Raw genomic sequence first — 26,790 nt, 5'->3', positions numbered from 1 at the left:
ATCCTTCCAAGCTGTGCTAGGATTCCTGTTCTTCAGGTATTCAACTTTTTTGATTACTCTAGCCTCTATCAACGTATTGGATTTGTAGTGTCACATGAGAGAGCAGGGGAAAGGCATGGGAAAGGTGTGGCCAGAGCACTGCAGTCAGCCCCATGTCTCATCCACTTCTTTCTCACTATGTGAAATGACAACAGTAAGCTTTCTACTGCTTTCAGGCAGTCTGGATATTACAGCATTAAATTTATTGCATCCAAAAACATTACTTGACCTTTGCTATAATATAAATCTGGAGCACCAATAAGTCCTCAGTGATGCCCTGGTACATGAGTACCACACCTGCAGGTAATAGAAGACAACCTCTTTGTACAGAGAGCTTGGTATTAAATAGACAAGACAGTGGTCTCATGCCTCACTTAAGTGATTTTATTGTACTTCTTCTCTTGGTTTGTCTAGGGTCAGTCCAGGCTTCTTTGAGAAAATCTAAATATTTAACCCAATTTTTTGAGACCTCATTTAGTATCTTAACCACAGTGACTTTTTTCTTTCACAGACAGTATATTTGCTTTCTTTTTTTTAGAGACTGCTTTAAAGACAGGCTAAATTATAAAATGGAGCCACTAATATCTGGAAAACAAAAACCTCAAGGACACACATATAGTAGCTCTCAACCTGCAGTGGTGTGGGGGATATTTTTCGACTGATATTCTAAGTGCAGAATTAGCATAATCAGCAATCATTCCTCCAGAGTCTCTGGACTCTGTGATGCTCTTGCTGTGAGTAGAATGTGCTCCAGCATGCTGTTCTCTACTCACTGAGAAAATGAGAGATTCATAAGGACCACGGATTAATGATCTCCTGTTGGCCAGCTTCATTTGTGTAGGTAGCAGCAGGTAAGTTGAAGCTGCGGAAAAGTTCCAATTCATGTATTTGAATTTTAAAGGCAATGCTGTCCTTCGAGTGTATGTTAGCTTGATTCCCTCTGCAGTGTAGCTGAGTACTATTAATGAAATCACTGCTGGCTTTTTATGTTTTACTGCTGTTGACATTTTTGCAGCTGTTAGAGAAATGACTCAAGGCCTATAAGTTCTAGGTAATTTTTCATTTATGAGACATTTTCTCCTCTGCATATTCACTTCTGATTTTTATTTTTATTAATTTCTTATTGTACCTGAGGATCACTGTAATATTTAACAAAAATTTTATAACATGCACAGAGATAGGGTTATTATCTGAAACTGCCTTTACCAACTTGACACTTATTTAGACAGGGCTAAATTCTCCCATCCTGCAGTATGTAAACCCTCTTTTGTGCAAATTGCTTGGGGCATTTTACATGATTTTGCTTCTAAAGATTTAAATTTTTGGTTACTTGAATTTGTATTATGAATGTAAAGCTCACAGTGTATTGGTTTACTAGCAGTGATAGAAATAGGACACACCATCAACTGCAAATAGTGGCATTTTGGATTTGTCTTTTTGGGTTTTGACCTTCAGAGTGTTAACTGATCATTAAATAAACAGTTTGTACTTCAAAATCTTCTTGAGCTATTTCAGAAACATCTGTTCTTGAATAATGTTGATGAGATTAGGGTGATGCTTAAATATACACAGAAGAATATATTTAATAACCTTTAAATAACCTCAATATCTCTGTGTTTGAAAAATGGAATACCGTGATTTAATCCTAATCAATCAAAAACTCATTTTTGTTGATTCAGCTTCCTCAGTGACTTGGCAAGATTGTTAAAATTGGCAGTGCTAAGAGATTACAGTCCAGTTTGAAATGAACTGTAGTTTGATACTGCCTGACCATTTCTGCCCTATCCATATGGTATGTTCTACCTTTGAATAGTAATTATCATATAATTCCATACATGTCAGGTTAGAATACTTAATAGAACTAAATGGCTCATTTCCCTCTTTCCTTCATTTAATCTCCAAGGTTTATTATCCCCAGTAGAGAGATGGAGAGGGATGTCCGTTGCAAGAAGTCGTCCATAGTGTTTTCAAATGAGATTGCATGGAGGTGTATAGATTTTTGTGTAATTACTCATCTACATTTTTCCTGCTAAACTTTATTACTGATGCTGCCTTTGATCTCACTAACAGAATTGTTTCAAAAAATCAGAGACGTTTTAAAATGTTTGCTTTCTGAATCAATGCACATAGGTCTGATCAAATAAAAAATGAGTATTCTTGCCATTGATGCATTCTCTAAATCGGTGCAGGTTTGGTTCTGGCTCTGCTAATGCTACTGAAGTCCCTGCTCAGAGGTTCATTTTGTTGGGTCCCAAGGTGGGTGGTGCAGGATGACCCACCTCCCACTGCAACCTTCTCCTTTGAAAAGTGTTTGACATGTTAATGTTATCTATCAGCTGGTCCAGGTCTCGTCTGTTGCCCTGTGACCCTACAGACCTTTAATAACTAAATAATTTTGGTTTGAAATACATAAAGATGGAGATATCACAGTCTGCTTATAAGGTTTTTATGTAGAGAAGGTAGGAGCACATCCCTCAGTGTCTCAAAATGTAATAATGGCACATAAGTGTGTTTGAGCCTTGAAAGGTGCCTGGAATAATCCTAGGGGGTGTGGGACAACACAAACCTTTAATTACCTTATCACAACAAGCTACAGTCCTGCAGACTAGAGCAAACTATCCCTCACTAACACCTGATTTTGTCTCAGAGGATGTGTTGAGTCCAGAGAGGACAGTGAGTAGTGGTCTGTCTGAACTATCAAACTGAGGGCACATGAATTTTTATACATGTCAAATATTAGTGTCTTAAACAAAGAATAGTACCATAGTGGATATTCAGATCCTAAGATGCTTCCTATGTGGAGCTTGGAGAGAAGAAAGAACCTATTATTATGAGTAAAGTTTGCTGTAATATTTTTTATTATAAGCCTATTATAACTTCTCCAAACACTAATAATTTTGGCATAAGTTTTTCCATATTTGAAGTAGTTATTTTATTTTAATGCTTCAGTAAAAATGTCTCTGTCATATAAAATGGAAATTACTTTCGGAGAAGAAAAACATTTTTCTTTTAAAAATAATGTTACAATTTGCTTCTTTGAAGTATTCTAGTGCCTTTGGGCTTAGGAGCAGGAAAACTACTTTGTCAGGGTGCTTTTCTTCTATGCTTATGAAAATACAGTTAACTAGGAAAAAATTATTAGACTCTGAAAAGCCACAGGTTCACATACAATGAAGCATGCCATCAAGAAGCCTTCTGTTGAATTTTCTGTGTGCTCAGGTGTAGAGAAAGTTCACAGGTCTCACAGACCTTGATCCTGGATGAAGTACAACAGCTGAAACCACAACTTTGGTATGGGTGCAGCAGGGACTGGTAGGGGACATAGGGGTTTCAGATCTTCCTGGTGATTTGTTAATTCTGGATTCATCATGGTCAGACGGGGATGGTTGAGCAGAGTAGTATCTTCATAGATACTTAGTCTGTCCTTTCCTTTCCCTCCCATTCTCTGGTAGTTTTTCCACACAAAGAATAATTTATTTTCATCAGCTATGCTTTGCATCAGGTGCTCTTTGTGCAGATTGCAAGTTTAAAAGACCTGAAATGACATCTTTTCATCTCCAAAGTTACCCCGAAGTAATGAATTATTTGTTTATTTAGAGGTAGATTTTCTTTTTAAAACATCCTTTTCCTTTATCTTTTATTTTTAAAGATATTTTACTCACACAACTGAGATTAAATATACCCTTTTGTTTCACCCTTTGTGTCATGCGAAAATATATTAATTGTTCTCACATTTTTATATGTCCTTTGTTCATTACACAGCCTGGATGCCGAATGAAAATCAAAACAGTAATAAAAGAAAATATGGTTTTTCATTGAGATGAAAGCTAACTAGCCTTTCTGGATTTGCCACCATTGTCTACATAGTTTTATTTAAGAACTTATGTAAGTTCAAAGATGCTGAACTGAAGCTGCAAACAACTTGATTCTGTCATTTCCCATTTTCTATGTTTGCCATTTTGGTTTTGGTGAACCATTATTTAATTACTTTTAAAAGAAAGTTAAATTTATGAGTCTGCACAGTGCAACACACACATAAATGCATTCAATAGTCAAAATAGCTGAATATCCCAGGAAGAGCTTTAATATTGCAATTTTCACACTTCAACAACAAATATTTAAATAGCAGACGTTGAACCCAAATGTTACTTCATTTCCAGTCTTTGGGTGAGTTTTTAGCTGATAATTTTATTATCATTGACACTTTCATTTTTCAATAAGACCTGTGGTGCCCTACTGCCAACGTGAGAAAGCAAACTTCTGAATAGGACACTTGATAAATGCAAGGATCTCTCAGTGGAAATCCAGTTGTTGATGTGGCCTTCTCATGCGTTCTCAGATACAACATGCTTTTAAAATATTATGATCTTTCTGTATTTGAAAGTGAAGACAATATTTTAAATGGTTAATAATACCTATTATAAACTGCTAAACAGCATATTCTCATAATGTGACAAGTAAGTATACTGTTAGCTTACACGAGCAGCATAATCTCATTGTGGGAGATAAATGATTAAATGAACTGGTCCATGAATTGGAAATGTGGGTTACAGTTCCTCAGGTATAGACTATACTGTTAATGAAGCAATTTGTTCTGTGTCCACTTGCATTTCATTTGCTGCCATCAACAATTAAGAGATGTTGTAGTAAGGTCATTCCAGATTAAGACCTTGTCTTTGTAGAGATCTCATTAAAATAGAGAGAAATTCTAATTTCTAGCCAAGATAATGTTAATTCAATGGGAGAATAAATATTGTGGAAGCAATTTGTGCAAGAGAAATTAGCATTAAAGGCATTGCTCTCTTTTTACTAGAAGAAGTAATTCTTACACAGAAAGACATTGTATTGAAAATACTAGCAGGGGCTGTTACTGTAGGAATTGGCTGGGTACCTTGGCCTGGTTAGGGAAGCGTGTCTTGTTGTCTGAGCATTTCACAGATGTGGAGACCCTTAAATAAATTGAACAGAAAATAAGATTTCTCTCTTTGCTGGCTGCCACTATTACAGCTAAACTACAAAGAAAGTAATTTCTCCAACCATCATGCATTTATTTCCCAGTCATCCTCAGAAACTTGTAACACTGAAGAGCGTTGTAATTGACATTTCATTCTAATATATTGGCTGAATTCTGACTGGCTGATAAAGCCCAGGGAAATCCAGAGTCTCATCATGTCCTGAACAATTTCAGTCCAGCCCTGTGGCAATCTAAGTGCTTAACCAGCAAAATTGGAAAGACAATATTTGGGGATTCTTCTTTTCAAAATGCACAAGAGCATAGAAACTGAAATAATCAAGTATAAGGCAATTATTTTTCAACTTGCAAAGCAGAATGAAGGAATGGTTTAAAAGAATATACATGTCAATTTAAATAAGTAAGTGCACAGGCATGAGTTTACCCCAATGATAACTTCACTGATGTTATATTTCAGAAAAAATTCATCGTAATATCTCATTTTTAAAAGGAGAAAAAAAATCAATGATCTTGTCAACAAATTTTACATCCCTGTTGCTTGAAAGAAAATGTGATGCACATCAACTCATTCTTCAGGTCATATTTTCTGAAGAGATGTGAATAATTTTACGCAGACTTAGTTATTGATTTCCCAGGTCCTTCAGAAATGAAGTGTCATGTCATGCAGCTTGTTCTTCTTTACTACATCATGTTTTCATTCATGGGATTCTTTATTGAGAATGCATTACTTATGTAATGAGCCTTACTTCTTCCTAGGTCTCTGAAAAAATGCTCGTTTTTTTTCAGCATGCTTTTTTTCTTTATATGTGTATGTCCTTTGCATCAGAAGTTCAAACAGAAGTTAGGTAATTATGAAATTATGCAGATGTTAATATTTATGATATGTTTATTTGTATTTTATTAGTATAAATGCTGTGGGGTTTGGATTAATTTCCCTCTTCTTCTTTTATTTATTTATTTTTTTTTTGGGTGTTGCAGAATATCAAAATCCATGCCAACCTTGTCAGTAATGGCGTGACCACTGGCAATAATGGCATGCAGCTGTTTCCCAGTCTGCAAAATGCCTCATTTGTATTTGGTACCTAACTGCAGAATTTTCACATGTTTGGGTTTTTATTGTTGAGCAAATAAAGAGGGAACCTAAAGTCATTATGTTCCTAAAAGACTAAACGCTTTGATCCGGAGTAACTCCCCGGGTCTTACATTTCCATGTCAGGCTGGAAAGCATCCTGAATGTCAACCTGTCAGGCAGATTACTGTGGGTCCAGGGCTTCTCACAGGCTCTGGAGAGTTTGCTACAGACCAAAGAATCCCAAAACTCCAGTGCCAGGTCTTCCTGTTTTTGGGCACAGCTCACAGAAATGGGGTGAACAGAGAGGTGGCTTTGCCTTGTCATTCTGCTATTAGGACTTTGAGAATAAATGCCTGCTAATAAAATAAAGGTGCTCCATGCTGTTCTCCAGCACGGAGGGCAAAACAGGCATAAACCTGCCTGTAAATATAACATGCAGCTTCTGCTCTGTCAGCAGGTTTGTTAAAGGTCTTTTACCCATCCTAACCCCTGAACTGCACCCAGGAACTGTTTGAAAGCATGCTAATTCATCAAGACCACAGCAAGGACGGGTTGTTCCGAGGAGCTGATAGCATAGACAGCCAAATTATCCAACCTGGGGAAAGTGTCCTTCAGATCTGTATAATCTGAGAGCATATGCTTAGCCCTGAAGCTTTAGGACTTTGATTCCCATATGAAGTCACACTCAGAAATTTGTGCAGCAGAATGATTTTGATTATTCTGAAATGATATTTCTGTTATTTTCCCCCTGTGCATAATTTAAAAACTAAAATGGTATTTTATCCTAAAAAAGCAAGAACTGCCATAACTACTTTTAATTGCTTGTGAGAGCATCACTCTGTTTCTCAGTTCTGTAATTTATGTGTCACCTTGAGCTCTCATTTCCTTAAGAGACATATTATATCTACATTTTTTTAAAAGCTTAATGAGTGACAAACAATTTCAGGGGAGTACACTGTTGCTCTGCTACATTTGAGCTGCCCAGAAGTAACTGTCCATGCCTCACCTTGTGGAATCCTGTTGGGAATAAGAACAGTTCAACAAGGCAAAATGCCAGGTCCTGCACTTGGGTCACAACAACTCTGTGCAGTGCTTCAGACTGAGGGAAGAGTGGCTGGAAAACTGGGGAGAAGGAGCTGGGGGTGCTGGTCCGCAGCAACTGAATATGAGGCAGTGTGTGTCCTGCTTACCAGAATGGCATCCTGGCCTGCATCAAAACTGGTATGGCCAGCAGGAGCAGGGCAGTGATCTTTCTTCAGGAAAGAGTTTCCACCATTGGAAGAATTTACCCAGGGAAGCAGCTGAGGTAACATACCTGGAGGTATTTAAAAGACATTTAGATGAAGCATGAGATGTGGTTTAGCAGTTAATTTACATGCCTTGACTCGATGGTCTTAAAGATCTTGCCCAATGTAAGTGATTCCCTGATTCTATGGCTCTCATTCTTTATCTGTTAAGGTATGATCTTTCACTTCTGTACTACAGGCTACTGAATTAAATTGTGGAGAATATAAAAGTTTTGCAAAAAACTATCTGGTCTAGCAAATATCGATCAGTTTCAAAGCAACTGCATTTAGTCCTAAGGAAAAAAAGCTAATAAAAATTGCCAAAAAAATCAGATGACCTTCTTTTAAAATTGTTGTATTCTAGATATCACTAATTATGATCAGATATATTTTTTTCACATTCACAATGTTTCATTCTAGAAATGTCTTTCCATATAATGCAATAACAAGGATTAATAATGAATAATAACATTAATAATATTGCATCAGATTGAAAGATACATAAACATTTATATATAGTCCTGAAAATGAAGCAGGATCAAAGAAAACAATTTACTGCAACAGTAGGAAACTGTCAACTTTCACGCAAGAAGTCATTAACTTTTTTTTTTGAATCATAATTTTGTCACTTTCATATAACACTAAAGTAATAGATTTTCATTATATCCAGAGAGCAAAAAACATTGGCTGTGGAAAAAGCAACAGGGCTCAGATTAATAGGAGCTGACAAGCTGACCAAAGAGGAAGTGGCAGCATGGCTGGCACCATGGCTCAGTGGTTGTGACAGGCAATTAGTGAACAGAACAGAACAGATGTAACAGGAGGCAGCAACAATTTACTGAAGTATTAGCTTTCTCACTCGGTAGTGCAGAGAACTGATACTGTTTGCTGATACAAATAAATACTAATATGGTCTTGGGAGGGGAGGAGAGACTGTGCACAGTCATCTTACAAGATTGAAAAACAACCCACTACAAAATAAAAACAACCACAACCCAAAACCACAAGCTCTGGTAGACTTAAGGGAAAACAAAACAAAAATATCTTGGGATTTTGAAAATGAGATTAAGATTCTTGCTCATTACTGGACTGAAACAAGCTTTGAAAAAATAGCATACTAAAGAGAACTTGTAGTAGCATGTTCATATTTCACAGCACTCATAGAGGATACACAATGTTCTTTTTTTTCTCTCTCTCCTGTTGTTCTGGAACAGACTTACATTTCTACAACTCCTGGAGGTTGCTGCTGGTCTCTGTGCAGATATGGAGAGAGGAGATTGTTGTGTCCCTACCTACATGGTCAGAGGAGAGAATAATCACATGGGAGGTTTTTGTGATTACAGGTGTTGCACTGTATTTTTTAAAACCCAAGCACAAAACCTTGTTTTTATGACTGTTTCTTTAAACCATGGCTCTCACAGTATGCTAAATTAAATTATTTTACCTCAGGAAACTTAGGAGTTGTGGTTCTGGAAGGATCTGGATGGATGTCTTCAGTCTCAGGGGACAAAGTTATCAATATACACAGGGATAGGGAAAGTGGATCAGTTACCCTTTTGTACTAGATTAAGAGTGGTTATAATTTTTCAAACAGTAACAATGAAATTAATATTGTTGTTGACAGTGGAGAGTACAATACCTTCATTCTATAAATTGAGATAAATTCTCTGTGTTATGGAATCATACATTTTATTTAGAACTGGAAAAGAAAATGGTCAGCCTTTTGTGTACAATCCACAGAATCACTATTTACATCTTGTACTGACAATATCAACAACACAGTAATTTTCTCCATTCCCACAAAAATAGAGCATTTACATGCAAACTATTACAAATTAGGCCAATTGAAACCAGAAGTTTTACCTAGTGTGTTAAGTAAGGACTGGACGTTAAGGGAGGTTCCTATCAGTGGGTGGACTTTGAAGATATTTTTCAAGGTACCAGATCAAAAGTAGTCATGTTTTTTGCTGTCCTTCTTCCCTCACTGAAGGAGCATATTGTAAAAAAATGGAGACATGATATGGTGCCATTCACCATGGTTATGACACTTCTGTACTGTGAGGACTCATGCAGGGGGAAAGTTGCCACCAGAGCCAAGATATCTCCTCTGTCTGCCTGTGGCTCCAGCTGGCTACAGTGGAGGTAAGGATTATTTCTGGAAACTACTCACTGTTTCTGGATTGGTGTTCATAGAGGACAGCCTTTTTAATCCTCTTTTTAGCTCTTGATTTTAAATACTGGAGCTTGGATGTAAATGATGCAAAATATGCTTAGCAGGCATCCTGCTTATTATACTTTTTTCTCTTAAATGTGCTGTCTCTTATAAGGGAAAAAGGTTAAGTCAAAACCAGATAACACTGTTTAAATCATTGGAAACCACCACGTGTGAATACTTGAGAAATATATGATTTTAATATTGTTTTAGTAATTAAGATAAAATTAATTAATATAAACTAACCAGAAAATATTCAACTAAACTGGAACAAGATTAAGCCCCAAAGGACTCCCTAAAAATTGGAAGAATCATATTAGTTCAAGTCAAAGTTTTCTTTTTTGTTTTGATTTCTTTACAAAAATATGTGTGTGTATATATATATGTACATATATATAACACAAAAAGAAAGATAGTATTTGAGAGAATGACATTTTCTCCACTTAGTGAATAGCTAATTCATTTCACATTTGAAGGCTGAGAAAAGGATATGGAAGCATGGGATATTCTAGCAAATGATTTAATGAAAAACTGACAATGACACCACCAAAACAATTTAAGGAAATGGGGAAAAAATAGAATACAGAGACAGTTTTTAAAAGGAGGCAAGACATCTCTCTAGTTGTAAGCCCTAGATTTAGGTTGCACAAAAGTCTGCATTGCAAAGGATATTCATACCTATCATTTTGAGAAGCTGAGGTTTCTACAATGTATGCAGTGGGCTTGTTGATTTTTATCACAGAGAACTTCAGCTGTATAAGTGACATTTCTTTGTTCCTCAAAATTTGATTAAGCCTTTGTCTCAGAGCTAATCTAAAGGATGGTCATTTTTGGTGCAGAAGATAACTGGAAAACAGAATTATGGCTGGAAAAATAACTGTAAGAGAAGGTTTGGGCTTTTCAGATGTAAATTTTTAACTGTAGGTAGAAGTTACTCAAATCTGCTACTCTACTGAACTATATGGTTTTACATAGTTGATTTAATTCTTGTAGCTTGTTACTGAGTGGTGTTTACTTATTAGGTCAGGCAGCATAAGTAGCAATGTTCTCTCTTCAATTCAAAGTTCAAGTTGTCATTTGAAAGTTGAAGTGGCTTAGAAGCAGAGATAGATCAGGATATTGTTTTTCTCTTTCACATAAGCCAATTCTTTGCAAGGAGTGGTCATAGCCCTATTTTCCCTGCCTAATTGCATTTCTCATGTTCACTGTTTTCAAATCTGTTCCTCCAATCCATTTTGTTCTCTCCCATAAGCTTTGTTTCATTTCATTGCTAGGGCCACATTTCTCCATCTTCTGAATTTTCTGTCTCGCTGCATGCCCAGTGCTTTGAGGCCTACCATCATGAGTGTTTCCTTCTTTTTTATTTTCAGCTATTGTCTTAAAGAACCTCATTTAACTCCTAATAAAAAGTCTTGCTCTTGTGACAACTTTCTGTCTGTGGCTGACTACAGAAGTCACAAATGACTTATGGCATAACAGCGCTTGATGACTTGAATTGCACTGTAAAAGTGAGAGTAGAAGCAAGGAACAGCAGCCTGGCACTTGAAATAATGAGAATGGCAAATAAGGGACATGGGGAGGATTCACAGAAGTGAATGATGGAACAAGGGAACTGGCCAGAGAAATCAGTTTGTGGTGGATTATCATTACCTAAAATGAAGACAGAATAGGATGCTTGACTTCTTGAGTCCATAGGACAGAATGGTAAGCAGCATGATCAGCATATTGTGCTGCTGTACAAAGCAGCTGACTAACTTACCTTGACAAAAATCTTATGCCAGAAACCTCAAGAGAATTTGGTTCAGAAGACCTGAACCTTTGGTTCAGAAGACTGGACCAAAAAACTGGACTCTTGTCTCTCCATCCTCAATTTTTCACCTTAAAGCATTAGCTAATTTTCTGCCTCACTCTTCTATTTAGTCAATGCAGGGGATAGCCAATTATCCAATTTCCTTTGGATACAGACCCTTCATGAACTGGTACCCAGCTATGGTACATGCATTGCTACAAGCAAGTCTCATGGCAGTTGGTAGAGAGATTAAACTGTTTTTCTTGCTCTACTTTCTTCCTAGGTACATGTTCAGGACCAGTTTCAGTTTTTGGAATTTCTGATTCATTCTGGTCCCCTGAGTTACAGTTTATTTTTCTAGAGACCAAAAGTAAGTATGAAAATGGCATCTGTATTTTTGGAAATAACCTGGTTTTATTTTAATGTATCAGAAGCATTAAAAAAATCAATGCTTGTCACCTATGACATTTCTCCAAAGTTAGACCAGAAGTCTTTCTTTTGCTGTGCCAGAAACAAGTATTTTCAGAGGTCACAGACATCATAGGCTCACGTAGAATTGCTGAGCTGGAAGACTTTTTGTTATGTGTGAAAGACATTGAATTTATCATCTAGGATGTAGCTTGATAACACAGGGAGAATATGATTTGTATTTATGAAAGTACTCTCAGAGTTGCCACCTAGTAGATTTTTCTTTTCCTGAATGATTTTTTAGCTTGTGATCATGGAAAATCACTTGGCACTAATTAAAAATCCCACTGAATAAATTAAAATACTGTGAGACAAAAGAGAAAAAGGGATATGCTAAGATTTTCTAAAATTATGTATATATATTTCAAGTCAAACCAGTCATAGACTTGCACTGTGGAATGTGTCTATAGCATTTATAATATGACCAAGAGGTACTAAAGCATTGCAGTGCAGTAGTCCAGAAAAGAAATGCAGGTTTTCTTGGCTTAATTAAGAAAAAAGTAGTTTGGAAAGCAAATCCTGCATTAAAAAGAGATAATTAAGATTTGAAAGTCAGTCTTCATGATATTCAAGCTTAGTTTCATTTGCTTACTTTGTATATATTTTTTAATAATAGCCTTGTGATAGCTACCAGCTAATATCATCTAGTAGCTGATAGCCTGGACTTCCCTTATGATAATAGGATAATATATAATTTTATTCTATAGGACTGTAATTCCATATTTTGAGTGGTGTGGGCTCTTAATTTAATTTTATTTTATCCTGTTTTATTTGTGGTTGTAGATGTTATTTAAAATAAAATAATAATTTTGTCAAGTGCTCTTCTATAACACTAAATCTTACAGATTCTGAAGGTCAAAATGTATGTAAGGAATTTGCAGGTATTATGGATGGGGCAAAAAGGCATTGAAAAAGCAAAATCAAAACACCCATTCATTTTTTTCATTTAGATAAAGATGCTGCAGGGTTATTCCTTTAAAGTGTCTCACATTTTTGATACCCTAACTCCTCTTCTTTTTGGAACAATTTGCATAGAGGTTTCTCAGCTGCCCAGCAGTGTGTGCTGCCAAAAGAATGAATGGCTGTGGTCTAGTTTTGGTTAAGACTTCTAAAGGAAGACCAGCAGTAGGAATTACAGGTAGAGCTGGGATGAAGAGTTTAGGGTATATCCTCCCCAAGCTTCCCATAAACACACACTTCTCCACAAAGTTTGAACCTTCATGCAAGGAAAATTACCACAGCCCAGCCCTGGCATCTCAGTTTTTCAGCTGTTAGACTCAAAATCTTATTACTGGCAAAAAGGACCTCTCAATGACTCTATTTATTCAATCACAGAATAATTTATATTGGAAAAGACCTTTAAGATCATGAAGTCCAACTATCAACCCAGCACTGCCAAATCCATCATTAAAACTTGTCCCTAATTTCATAGCTAGGTAGGAGTTTTCAGCAATCTGAGCACTTCTGTGGGATGAGTTTTATGGTACTAATCTGTTTGGTTTGCACTGAGGCATGAACCATCATCAAAGCTGGTCCTGGGCAGCATGTCCACTCTGTGAAGTCCTGCAACTGAATCAGGAGTGACAGCTGGGGTATTTGTCTGCCAGATGTTAACTGTTCTCCCAGAAATGTCCTACAAATTATGGAACTGCCGCCTCTTGTGCACAGGAGCTTCTTACTCATACAAAAGGATATTTGTTTTATTCATTCACCCTGTTTTCCAGGTGCTGTTTTGCATGTAACTGTCCCATGCAAAGTCTCCTGATGTAATCCATCAAAGTTTGCTTAGGTGGGAGGCACAGCCCCCTATCTTTAACAGTAAGCTGTAGTCTGTCCAGATTGCTGGGAATTGTGAGAGGAAATTAGGCATGCCCACAGAAAAATATTATATGTTCCTGAAATATAAAAGTTCTTAGAGAATGTCCTTGAGAAATTGAAGCTATGCTTTGGGGGAGGAGAGAGCACTCCAGGGAAAGTCACTTCTTAGAGACCTTCACCTGTTTAAGGTCATACTGGAGAGGTGATGTTGGAAAGCTGCTGCATTCCTGTAGTTTCACCTGCAGCATGCAGTTTAAATTAAGTTATATATAATTAGATCAGATATGAAATGGTCTCTAGCATAAGCCCCAGCAATTTTAAAAGTGTAGGTAGATTTCTGCCAGTATATATTACATTTTATTGTAATAGATTTATTTCTCATAAATTTAAAAGAAATAATAAATCATAGTGATCATTAAAAAATACCTCCACTCATAGTATGAGCCATCAAAGTTTATCTAGTAATTATGATGACATATAATTTACAGAAAATATCTTAGATTTTTTTGTTTAATTTAAATGTTCCAGATGCTGAAGAAGAGCCTGGGGTAGTGGCAATAGCTTAATAAAAAAATTTAAAAAAATTAAAAGGCTCAGGATGTTTCGGTGTGAATCCTGTAAAATCAAGGTGAATCCTGTAAAAAAAAAATCTCAATAACTACTCTGTTGTGAAAATGGAAGGATATCCCATTTCCTTGAGCAGGCTCCAGGATAGGTAACTGAAGGTAAGGCACAGCAGTTGGAAAGGAAGTCAAGCTTAGAGCAAAGCCCTGTTTGAAACAAGGACATCTGAAGAAGCTTGTTCTTTCAGGGTATTATACCAGCACGGGTGCTCAGGTTCTGTGACAAAAGAGAAAGTCACAGTTTCCTGTTGCCACTCAAGACATTAGGGTAACTACTCTAGTGAAATTCAGAAGCAGCCATTTTTGCTGTATTTCTTGCTTGGTGGGAAGCTGTTCAGTCCAGGCCTGGAATAACTCAAGCCTTATTCTTACATTTCCATTCCCTGTAAATCTGACATTAAGATGCAATTCACTTGCTGCAGATGCAGCACACGGATACCAGTTTTTGCTTTGCCTGCCTCATCTACCCATCCCATTTTTCTTCTAGTGCCCTCAGGAGTATCAGGGGTCCACTGTCAGAGAAAGGGGATCACTGGAAGTTCTTTCTTAAAAGCTTGGAATATGATACGTGCTGCCTGAAAACAGCCAGAATTCAGGTTAAAATAATTTTGCCCAGAAAATGTGGATGAGTAGAGTCAGATTTGAGAAATACTTCACACTTCAGCCAACATTTCATGTTGGGGAGTCCATATGTTTGAGTTTGAGCTATATAAACCTATTAAATAACTTCAGCCCACTAGGTACTTGCTATTCCTGAAGTCTTCACAAGATATAAATTCCCTAATTTGGACTCATCTTCATTTTAGCTCAGCTCCATCTACTTACCACTTTAAGAAACCTCTTGAAGTGTTTAATAGGTGCCAATTATTTTGAAATTCTGTTTATATGACAAAGCCTATGTTTAATTCACAGCAATCAGTAGAGAGCTCTAAAATCTCTTTCCTAGGACCTCTTCTGCATTGTTATGAAAGGGTGTTTTGTTTTATCTGATCTACAGATTTTGTTTGTGGGGGTGTGTGTTTTAGCCACTTTCTGAGGTAAGCTTGTCTGACAGGTTGTGGGCACAGGCTCTCATGATCATCTCCCAAATGGAAAAAGTTATGAATTAAATTGTAATTTATTTGTTCTTAATTTAGCTGTCAGGAAAAATTATTTTAATTTGACAATCATGTCAAATAGACATGCAGCTCTTGGACTGGTAAGAGTATTAGACCCTATTGAGTCTGAAGTTTTGAAAGCAAAATTGTCACACTCTAACATTATGTTACTTTTCAAGGGACACTGTATCCAGCTAACTAGTGCTTTCACTTTGCTTTGTCAAAAAGAAAAAATAGTCTACCAAAAAAAAAAGCAGTATCGTAGAAATACTGACAAACATAATGCCAATCTTTGCGTATTGCCTTTTACATTGAAAAAGAGGATCCCAGAACAGGAATGAAATGAACATGGAGACACCTGCATACTTTATTTTTTTTTTCTTTTGTCGTTTAGGTCTAATGCAGATTTGCCTGAAACCAGATTATAATTCAGATAAAAATTAGGTTTGTCTAGATGGAGCATAGAGATGGAGAAATGGACAATCCTCCAAAATTCTGGTCCTCTCTATCCTAAATATCTTTATATATATTCTTCTGAAATAATTCTACTTTTCACTTTATTATAGAAGTCTAGGCAACCAGCTTTAAGCCAAATGCCTAAGTTGCAAATGACTGAACTTAGATAAGAGGAACTCCACACCCAGCATTTTTTATTTTCTTCTTCTTAAAAGTCTTCACCTCAAAAACCAGAATGGTTGTACTGGTGTTCCAACACCGGCCAGTGGGTTTAGAAGGGTTTGGAAGGGAGCATCTTGTCCAACCCCACTGCAATGAGCAGGGACACTTTCAAGTACATCAGGTTTCTTAGAACCACATCCAATCTGAATTTGAATATTTCCAGCGATGAGGTATCCATCACCTCTCTGGGCAACCTGTTCCAGAATTTTACCATCCTTATTGTAATAGACTTCTTCTATCTAATCTAAATCTACCCTCATTCAGTTTAAAGCCATTCCCCCTTTCCAATTACTACCTGCCCATGGAAAAAGTCCCTCTCCAACTTTGTTGCAGCCACCAGGAAGGCTGCTCTAAGACATCCCCAGAGCCTTCTCTTCTTGAGTCTGAACAACCCCATCTGTCTCACCCTGTCTTCATAGGAGGGGTGCTTCAGCCTTCTGATCATTTTTCTTGGCCTCCTCTGGATTCACTCCAAAAAAGGATATATGGTCAGGGAAATAACCTTGACATTCCCTCTACATTCACATTCTTCAGTCATCTGGCACTGAGAATAATTCCTGGTTTGGGGTATGTGGGGTCCTACCACATTCTAATTTCGGATATAAAAATGTGCATGATGTAATGTTATTGCTGTTCACCAGATAAAGATCAAAAATTCAGGAAACTAGTTTTCTCTATGGCTGTTGAAGACACAAGGACAGCTCAGATAAATGAAAAACACTGCTTAAGACAGTGTTTGTGGCAAAAATAAGGGTGTTTTTAGCTCAGGGAAGCTAAATAAAGATTGTGATCTCCATGTAAAATCTGAACAGAGACAAGCTAGTGTTAACCTCAGACCACAATCTGAGATAAACCTCAAGAAGGACTCACAAAGCTGACCTTCACTGGTCACATCAAGGCATGGATATAGATAGCTATCTCATTGTTTGAGATAGTCTCTTGTTTGTTTTAGTCAAAACAATATATTTCTGTCCTTGATTTACCCTTATTTCAGTGATACAATATGGTTACTTTTCCAGTTCAGAGGTGACATATTTTCTGTGCAAAACAGGATTAGGCTGTAGATTTCTGTTGTGATCTTTATAGGAAAACAATGTCATCTTGGAAGGTCTGCTGTTATGGAGCTGAAGTGCTAAGTTTATATTAAAATTTACTGTATCTTTCCAGTTAGTCACTTTTCCACAAGCGTCATTTCATGCTAATGTGTTCACACGTTAACCAGCACATTTTAAAGCTTGCTGTTTCCTGCTGGAAAGTGATGCTGTTGTTGCCAGGTACAAAGGTGCTTTGAAAGTTATATTGCCTCATTTCAGTGATTGAATAACAGGGTCGGAGTTACCTGAGGGAATGTGTTTTGCCTCTTTTTCTAGAGGTTACACTCCCCAATTATAAGAGCTCTGTCCTTCATTTAGAGAGACGACGGTGGAATGAGATACTCTGCAGGATATTTATAACTGTCTATTCTCAGTCTGCTTCATTGTGGCTAGTTAGAAGGGTAACATATGGCACTGGAGAGAAACAAATTATTATTCTCTGATAACTTACTTAGAAGCAGTTATTCTAGATGACTTGCATGACAGACTTTTAAAAACTGTAAAAAATTATTGACATAAAAATGCAATAAAGGCATGTATTTTTTCACAGTTTTCAGCAAACTTGATATCCTTTAATGTGTTTTTAAACTTTCAGACATTTATTTATCTTTTCAAGAATCTCAAAGGTAGTCACTTTGAGCTATATTCATGGTAGTTCTTATTTATGACTAATTTACTGTGGGCTAAAGTCCAAGAGAAGGCTGACTGTTTAAGATTACCATCTACCTAGGGCTATGAATTTGGAGCTCCAATACAGTCATTTAAGAGAAGTGGTCACAGAAATTAAGTTAGAGAACATTAGTCCTCTTTGTGGAATATCTTTATTAGAAAAAACCCCCAATCTTAGCTCAAAACAAACTCTCTTTCCAGTTTTCTTAATGAATCTTAGAACATTTCAGATTTTTTTAAATTAGAATATTATACCCACTCTTATAAGATCTTATAAGATTTTACATTTATTTTAAAAAATTGCATTTCAACACAGACTATACTACATATTTTACCAATATACTTCACAGTAGCATGGCTAGTAAGGAGAAAGGGAGAAGTTGACTGCCAATTTTGTAGGTTTACAGACAAGAAAATAAATGAAAATTTCTAAAGTGTCATGGAAGAGACTGTAATAGCTCCTTGGCTTATAGATTTAAGTTGTGATAGCACAGGGGCTGCAGTGTTGCTCTGGGACTTGCTGTTGAACTGGGGGCTGAAATTCATGCTATGCTTTTTCAAGCATAATTACCTGGTCTTTAAGTAACTGCAGTGAATTTTGCCCCTGAGAAGGATCATTATCCTGAATGACTCCATTTGACTTTTGATCCGTGCTCAAACTAAAAAAAAAGCAAACAAGAAAAAGAAGTTAATTTCCTTGTCATTGTAAATTATGTTTCTTATATTTGTGGGTAGTTTATTAGAAATACAGTGAGACAGACTGGCATACAATGTTTTCCTTTCCACAAACATGAAAGGCAAGAATCCACACATCACACTTCAGGAGGAAAGAACTACACATCTGCTAGCTAGCTAAAGGCAGAAATAATTCAGATTTTAAAAAGTACCTGTTGGCCTCTTGAGTACAGGGAATCAGGTTGCTTTTTATGTATCTCTCACCACAATCAATGGATCTGCAGAGCTATGCTCAAAATATTGACATAAATATACAGCATATTTTATTGTATGGCCTGGATAGGGCTGATTTTGCAGTAGCCAGGAGGGGACATGGCTGCTACCTGGAGGTTATTCTGTACTACTCTATGTCATTGCTGGAGTTGGGGGTGATGGGGAGTTTATTCCAGGGAGAAGAGGTCCCTTCTGAGTTGGCCCAGTATGATGGAGGGACTGACCCGGTATTGCTTCTGTGAGAACCATTTGTTTCTTTCTTGTACCTTCTGTCATTAGTATAGTTGCCTTTACCGTTCATTTTCTTGTCTCACTGCTGTTTCCAGTAAGTTGTTTTTTATCTCAACCTGCAATCTTTACTTTTTATGCCTCCAATTCTCTCCAGACCACCGCAGGGGAGGGAGAGGGAGAGAGTGAGTGAGAGGAACACAGTTTCAGTGGGAGCTATAAACCATTCCTAAACCATGACATTTATATAAAAGTAGCATAATAACATAACTGAAATATTTTCTTACAGAAAGAGAATAAGCAACAATGAAGTTAAATCTGTTGTGCACATGCTGTAATTTTTCAGCTATTCATGGTGTAATGCTCATATTTCTCATTCTCCTTTAGGTCCTTAAGGCAGGTGGTTTCACTCTGGTGGTGGCAATGGGAAGTGTTTTGAGCAATTTTTGAGCATCTAGCTCTTTGAATGGTGCAATATAGTGTTCATTTTGACAATTTTCTTTCTCATCAGCTTTGGTTCCATGTAGGGGTGGATTTTTTTGTTGTTGTTATTTTAAAATTTCTCTAACATACTTTTTATATATTTTTCAAATTCAGAGAAATGCATTGGACATTTTCTTATTTTCATTAATCTTATTCATTGTTTTGGAGACTTACATTTGAAAACTACATCTGAATTTGTTCTATATGATGTCTCATGCACAGTAGATAGCAGTGTTATGATTTCTTTATTACCTCTAAAACTAGTTTCTTTTACTACCAGGTCTGCATTTCTTTAGCTGATTATAGGTGAGTGGTTTATACATGTGAGATTTCTCATGGCAAGCATCTTCCTTATCTTTGATCAAACCATGCCTAGTCCTCCCTATACCGCATTTCCTGTTTCCCCTTCCCAAGACTTCTACTGTTGTGCCAAACCTGCCTTTCTCCACATTAAATTGGAGAGAATTATAAATATCTCATTCTACATAAAATAATTCCCCACTATTTCTATATGCATAAAATTATGAGTTTTAAATCACACAGAGTTAGAAAAAAGCAAAACAAATTAGCTGTGGACACCTGGTCAATTAAAGAAATTGCTGTCAACTAAATCAAATCACAGAGAGAGTAGGCAGCTGAATAAAGTTTCATATATATGATACCTGGCAAGTATCAGTTCTGAGGTCTTCCAAACTCGGTAGAAAGCTTACAGTCCGTGACTGGCAGTGGCAGTTCCATAGTAGAGGGCTCATCAGTTTGGCCAGTCTCAGTAAAACAGCTGAAACCCTGTAGTGGTGTTTATGCCTCTCCAAGCCCTAAACATTAACCCCACCACCTTGCTGCCTTTAGTTCCCCTGCTGCCTTCCTGCAGGAACACCACTGAGCAGATGCCAGGCTGTGCCTCAGCTGTTTCTTAGGAATTCTCTGAATAACCTCCTACAGCCTGGGCACAAGCTACCTCAAGTGGTGGTCCCACGGCTCTATTACCACCTCTTTCACGGTGGTGTGAAGATGGGTGTTATGAGGTGTGAATAAATAAAGTACATTTCAATGAATCCAGGTTGCAAGTCACTGAAGACAGTTAATAGCCCACCCATGAGATACAGAGGCAGAACCTACTTATGAGAGAAAAATACTGGAAGATTATTCACCCTTTCTTAACTCTAAGCTATTTTATATAATTGAATGCAAAACAGTGTACTTAATGACTATTACGTTTTCAAATCTTAGCATTAAAATTCCAGGGAATGTCAAAGAGAAGATTGTTCCAAAATTTTGCAAATGTGCAAACCAATTTTTTTTATGCCACCTCTTTATACATGCTATATTCAGCACAGAAAAAGCAACTTCTATTAAAACAAACTTAGGGATATTTTTGTAAAAATGAAATAAGATGGACTTCTTTCCTCTACAAAGTGCAGGTAAAGAAAAATCTTTGCCATACTTGCCCAATCTTGAAATCTTGCCCAATTCAGAAAAATAGCAGAACTCGTCTTGAAATCCCCTTTCTCGTAATATTGATAATAATAGTGACAGGAATTCTAATAATAATGATGTTTTCATCTCAAGATTTTATTTTGGCAAAGATATATGAAATGGAATTGAGTTTTAAAGTAGAAGTCACAGGCAGTATTAACTCTAAAAAATGCTGCAGTCTCTCAGTAAGGGTTGATATGTTTTGCATTCTAACACTGAATTAAAATCTTTTCTATGTCCTTTTCACAAGGAAGGACTAACAGTATAGAAATATAATAATTAAAAAGAGCACACATTTAAAATAAAATTAAATCTGTACTTTAGTTGTTCCAGAGAAAACTCCATCTGCCATAAAATATTTTAGAATTTGCTCCACTGGAGCACATTATTCTTCCCCCCCTTAGGCAGTCCAGTTGCACTTTAGAAAACTCAGCAGTTGGTATGATGATTTCTTTTAGACTTTAGGCTATGAAAAATCATTTCTGATTAAACGGACTTGAGAAAAGAATTGCAGCTGATTATATTCTGAAGGTACATCAAAAAGGACATATTTTCAACTCTTGTGTGTCCATGTGCTTTCTGGATTGTTAAGGTATCCCCATATTACTACCACCTAAATAATTTTACTTGTGCCTTGTTTTGTTTAATGTATAAGTATTTTGAGGCATTATGATAATTATCATTATTCTGTCTTTCTTTGTCTCATGTCTAATTTGCATTTATAAATATAATTCTTTTTAACGTGATTGGTTATATATGCTGGTAAGCAGTTTCTTTTTTAATTTTTTTTTTTCAATTAATCAAAAAAGAAAGAGGTGTACCTTAACAATTCTCCATTTTGTATAGCATGAAGCTGTAGGTGCTTCACAAAATATCACTCAATCAACGAGAAGAGAGGAAGTGGAACCTAAAGGTTAATCAGTTAGCAAGGATAGAATTTCCTGGCAATGTATTAGATTTTCTCTTTTGAACAGCAGCAATCCTGACTAGCATATTATATGTATTAATATACTGTACTGCATTGCCATGCTCAAATATAAGGGTTCAATTGGTCAAGTTTCTATCAAAAATGCTACAACTGGTGACAGCTTTAGTACAGGTACAATCTTGGTTATTTTTTTTCCATTATATAAGAAAGCTGCATATCTAAATTTCCCTAAATTTTAAAACCAAGCTAGATATGTAACAAAGGAAGTATCTAAGCAATGGGCTTAAACAGTTCTAATAATATAGCTGTCAAACCTTACATCAATATTAAAAGTAATTTGTCTGTTCTTCCTCCATCATTACACTATTTCATGTCACATCAATATGTTCTACCAGGTTTGTTATATTTTTACAATTGCTTGATGTTGGGTACTGGATTAAAAAATACGCCTTTTTAAATATAATTTCTTATGTCTTGTGGAGTGCCTACACATATTATTGTTACTCATATAGGAAACTCCTGGCAATTACCAAAGCATATGAGAGACCTGGAGTACCACAAGGACTGACTTTCAGTTATTGTAGTCTGGTGCATCTTGTTTAATTTATCCTTATATAATACTTCAGAGTCTTAATTTATTTGCTATTTTCCTACTTATTTCTAGGGTTTGGAAATAGTTTGCAAATCTCAACATGTATTCTTTCCGGAAAAACTGGGATAAAATGTGTGGGAAATTTAATATGAAGACTTCAAGATCTGAAGAAATAGAAAGAAACCAGAAAACAGAGAGATGTGTTTTAAAAAGTACATAGTTTTGAATTTAACTTTTGCTTTTCATGCACACTTTGCCTGTAAATTCAGAATTCTTAGAAACAGTGAAGTTAATTATCAGACTGTATTTCAAAAGCACCTGTAATATCTGTGAAATTCTTAGAGTAAAACTGTTACTAGTGGGATACATACCTTACCTGAGATATTTATCAATTTACGTGGTTGACAGATACATATGTCCTTTTTGCATGGATAAAGCTGCTTTTTGTGCTTATCTTTGCTCAAAAAAGAGACAAAGATGGAGTTATGAGTGTTCCTTTCTTAGGTGAATGACCAGTGATATAATAGTTCAGTTTCTCTCCGACACTTGTCAAACACTATTAATAGTATGTCATCCGCAAATTTTAGGGATAAGGAGGGTAAAATGATCCTTTTGCCAGATCTGCATGTGATTTTCCAGGGACTATCCTTGCTGGAATTACATAAAATATTTTCAGTGTTTAGCCTCTTGGCAGTGTCTATGGTGTGCTGTTTCTCCGTCCAGCTGAATGGAGTGTTTTTCCCTTTGTGTCACTACATTGTGTGACTGGTTTCCTTCAGACTTCCGTCTGTGTGCTCGTGTAGCTTTTTCACTACACATGGTGCATACCAGTGGCAACATGAGCATTTCAACAGCTGTGCCCCCAAACAAACTCGTGGCTGTGTTCATTATTACTGGTGTTGACAGACCAAGCTCTGTCTGTAGGCAAGCACAGGTCAGCTGTAAATATATTTTAAAAAAACAACAGACTTGTCATGATACTGGAGCAGCAGGTATTAGACTAAATTCCCATCTGTTTAGTCAGTACTGAAACATACTTTTTAGCTTATCTATTTATTTTTACAGGACACAAGAAATAAAACCTTATCTGACATTTTGTAAGCATCATATTCTTCTGTTTGCCTTCCACCAAAGAAGAAAAGATGCAATCTACCAACATGTAGAAACTGGAAAATAATGAGATTTAAGATAACCAGTCCCTCTCTGGTGGAAAGAATAGCAGGCTTTTGCTACCAAAAATAAGTAGGTGTCTCTGGAATTCTTTTCTCTATTACTATGATGGAGAGGCCCTTTAGAACTCTTTTGACTATTTAGCAAATGGGTTAACTTCAAAAAAAGTATTAACTTTATTATTACACCTCCTACTATAGTGCTTGTTTGTGACAAAACCCAAACTACTAACCAAACCAAATCTTTCTGACATTTAGGTTCTAGCCCTAAAGAGATGAACTTGACAGAGATTCTCTCACATCCATATTCTCTGTATCCAAAGCCAGGAAGTGATCCTGTATAAATTATCTGCCTCTCTCTGCCCTTTGCAGCAGAGGAAGAGAGACATTTTCTCTCGTAAATTGACTGCAAGACAAGCTTAGTATCTTCAATAATTCTCTTTATGGAGAGAACCCAATATTTTATATTGACAAAACATACTCAAGGGCAAGGGCTGATTAAAGCCAAACAATTAGGAGCAAGACATGCAAACTGTGCAGGGCTGCTTGTCTGTCCTCTGTGCAACGAGGATGGCTCCATGTTCAGAAGCTGCCCTGAAGACATGGCTTAGGCTGCTGTGCTGAAATATGGATTTTCTAAAAACCCCTCTTGTCTGGCAATGGCTCCTTCACCTGCATAATAAGATTAGTAGAGCCACTTGAAGGACAGAGAAGCTTTCCAAGCCTAGTGAAGATTAGCATCTTTTACATTGGCAAACACTTGAAATAGACAAATATTTTCTGAAAAAGAAGACACACACAATACTAGAAACAAGCCAAATTCTTTAGTATCTATAAGTTTTTGATTTTCACTGGGGTTGTTCAGTTAAGAATAAATGTGGTTCACAAACCTGGTTGAACTATAGCAACTAGTGAATAATTAATATTTAAATGCAGTTGAACTTGAAAATTTATGTCTAGAGAAACTACTCCAAAATGTCTCAGTTTTCAAGAAAGGTAGATGGAAAATTCTGCTCTACCAAACCCTTTCTGCCATAAGTCTGCAAGAGAAAACTCACAAACCCATAAAGCATACTTTCCCTCTACTGGAAAATGAAAGAGATCTTGAAAGATTACAGATAAATAAAGATACAATATGCACAATCATGAATAAAAATAACAAAGTAATTTCACGATGACACTAGGTGACGTCAGCTACACTTGTTTTATGAATAGCAGATACTTGGATACATTATGCCAGTATCAAAAGTAACAAAACCTAAAAGAGAGCAGAAGTGTATTGCTTTATGAATGTGTCTTGAAGCAATTTGCTCTTATTATGTCAGCATGAGTTACTGAAATTAACTGGAATGTCAAGAGACTTCAGGGAAAATACAGTGAGCTATTGTCAGAAGCTCTGTGGTGAATGCAGGGGTTGCTGGTCAGTCACTCCTTTTTCCACTTAGACTCTTACTAGGTATAGGCAAACACTGAGCTTTTCTCTGCTAGTTTAGGTCAGTAGTGACCTGCAATGCACTTTCCCTGACCAGAGTTTCTCCTGAGCAAAGCTTGCCAGTCACACAAAATTACTTGGTGGTTTTGGGATCTAGACATATATATAGACAAGGGGATTAATGGAGACTACTACCAAGCTAATTTAATGTGTACCATAAATCAGAAGTGAAAGTTGCTCTCCTGAGGGGTGAAAAAGAACCTAGTGCATTAAAACACTTTGATACCTTTGATCTTCGTTGTTCATAAAATGAAGTATTTTCTAAACACCTTTAAACTGAAAGTGAAAGATACACCACTGAAATTAACCCTGGTTGTTCTCACCTTTCTTAGTAAATGTGTAACTTTAGTGCTGTCCTAGATACGGATATGTAATTGTTTCACAATGTTCAAAATTCCTTATCTGAAATCTGCTTTTATGCCTAATGAGTACAGAATCATTATTTCCTTTAAATAATTCTCTACTTCTGTATACAAGGAGACTGTTGTACTCCCAGTTAGACTGCTAATAGTTTCCAGTTTTCCTTCAATTGATACTACGTGAGATAAGAAACAACTCTATATACACCCTTGCCCTTGAGCAGACTGTGCACCCATGTAAGTGGGAGACCTGCTGAGGTTAATGGAACTGTCAGTTTAATATTACCCTTCCACATTCTGTGATTTCTGCTTGCAATTAACTACATGTGGCATTTATTATAAAATATCTCACTTATTAATAACAATTATGTTTAATGCAGACATGCAATCACACATATACATATTTAGCTCTCAAATTGCATTGATCTTTTCTTTTAATTGACTCACTGTTACAGGGTGTTTTTTTCAAATTAATGCCTGGCCATATTTCAAACAGCTTCCATGTTTATAGATTTTATCCTGTCTAAATGCTCTTTGTTTCCATAGTAATTTATTTGAATTTGATTTTTTTTTTCCAGTTATCCCAGTTTGGGAAACCTCACTAAGTAAGTATTTCAGCTGTTGATAGAATTTTTGAAATGATTTTTTTGAAATGACAAAATGAAACCAACAATACTGAATATATATATATATATATATAATGTGAAAAAAAAAGTCAAAAAAGTCAACCCCTACTGAGCTTACAAAACCATGAATGTCACTGCCTACATGGTCACAGTGGTGAATCCATACAGCTACTCATGCCTGTGTCTGTGGATTGTACCGCAGCCCTGGCACCACAGAGACCACTGTCAGCCACAACCCTCCTCTCAGATGTCTTTTGTTTGGAAGGTGCAAATCTCCTGGGGACTCAAATAAATGTGATGAAGCGCCTCATTTCCTCTGCTCCCACTTCCTTGGTGATACCATCAAAGCTATGGCCTCTATGGGAAAGTGAATAAATGCCACCTACGCAAGATTACGCAGATGTTGATATATTTGCCCTGACTTTAAGTATTTAAAAGCTGAACAATTAAGTTTTAAGGTTTTTTTAATCTCTATAGAATGCAATGTGCAGGGTACTGCACAGGGTGATTCAGAGTATGACTCAGAATGCCCGAACTGAAGTGGTTAAGCACATAATTTTAGGTGCAATCCAGCTGGCCTCAGTCTCAGCTGGTTACACCCCTCCTTAAGATAAATGTTTCAGATGGGTTTAGATGCGTCACTTAAGAATTTCCTCCCCACCAGCTGATATA

General features: G+C 36.5%; 1 long non-coding RNA gene across 1 annotated transcript; it reads right to left on the bottom strand.

Annotated features, from left to right (window-relative positions):
* Positions 1-4,803: 4,803 nt before the first annotated feature.
* LOC135293771 (uncharacterized) lies at positions 4,804-26,396 on the bottom strand. The gene is made up of 4 exons (XR_010355867.1): positions 26,261-26,396; positions 18,389-18,476; positions 7,274-7,398; positions 4,804-4,988 (listed from the first exon to the last, which is right to left on the bottom strand). It is a non-coding gene; the product is annotated as an uncharacterized LOC135293771 (long non-coding RNA).
* Positions 26,397-26,790: the final 394 nt, after the last annotated feature.

The sequence above is a fragment of the Passer domesticus genome, chromosome 2, assembly GCF_036417665.1.
Source record: "Passer domesticus isolate bPasDom1 chromosome 2, bPasDom1.hap1, whole genome shotgun sequence".
NCBI lineage: Eukaryota > Metazoa > Chordata > Aves > Passeriformes > Passeridae > Passer > Passer domesticus.
This window is presented reverse-complemented; position numbering and strand designations above follow the sequence as displayed.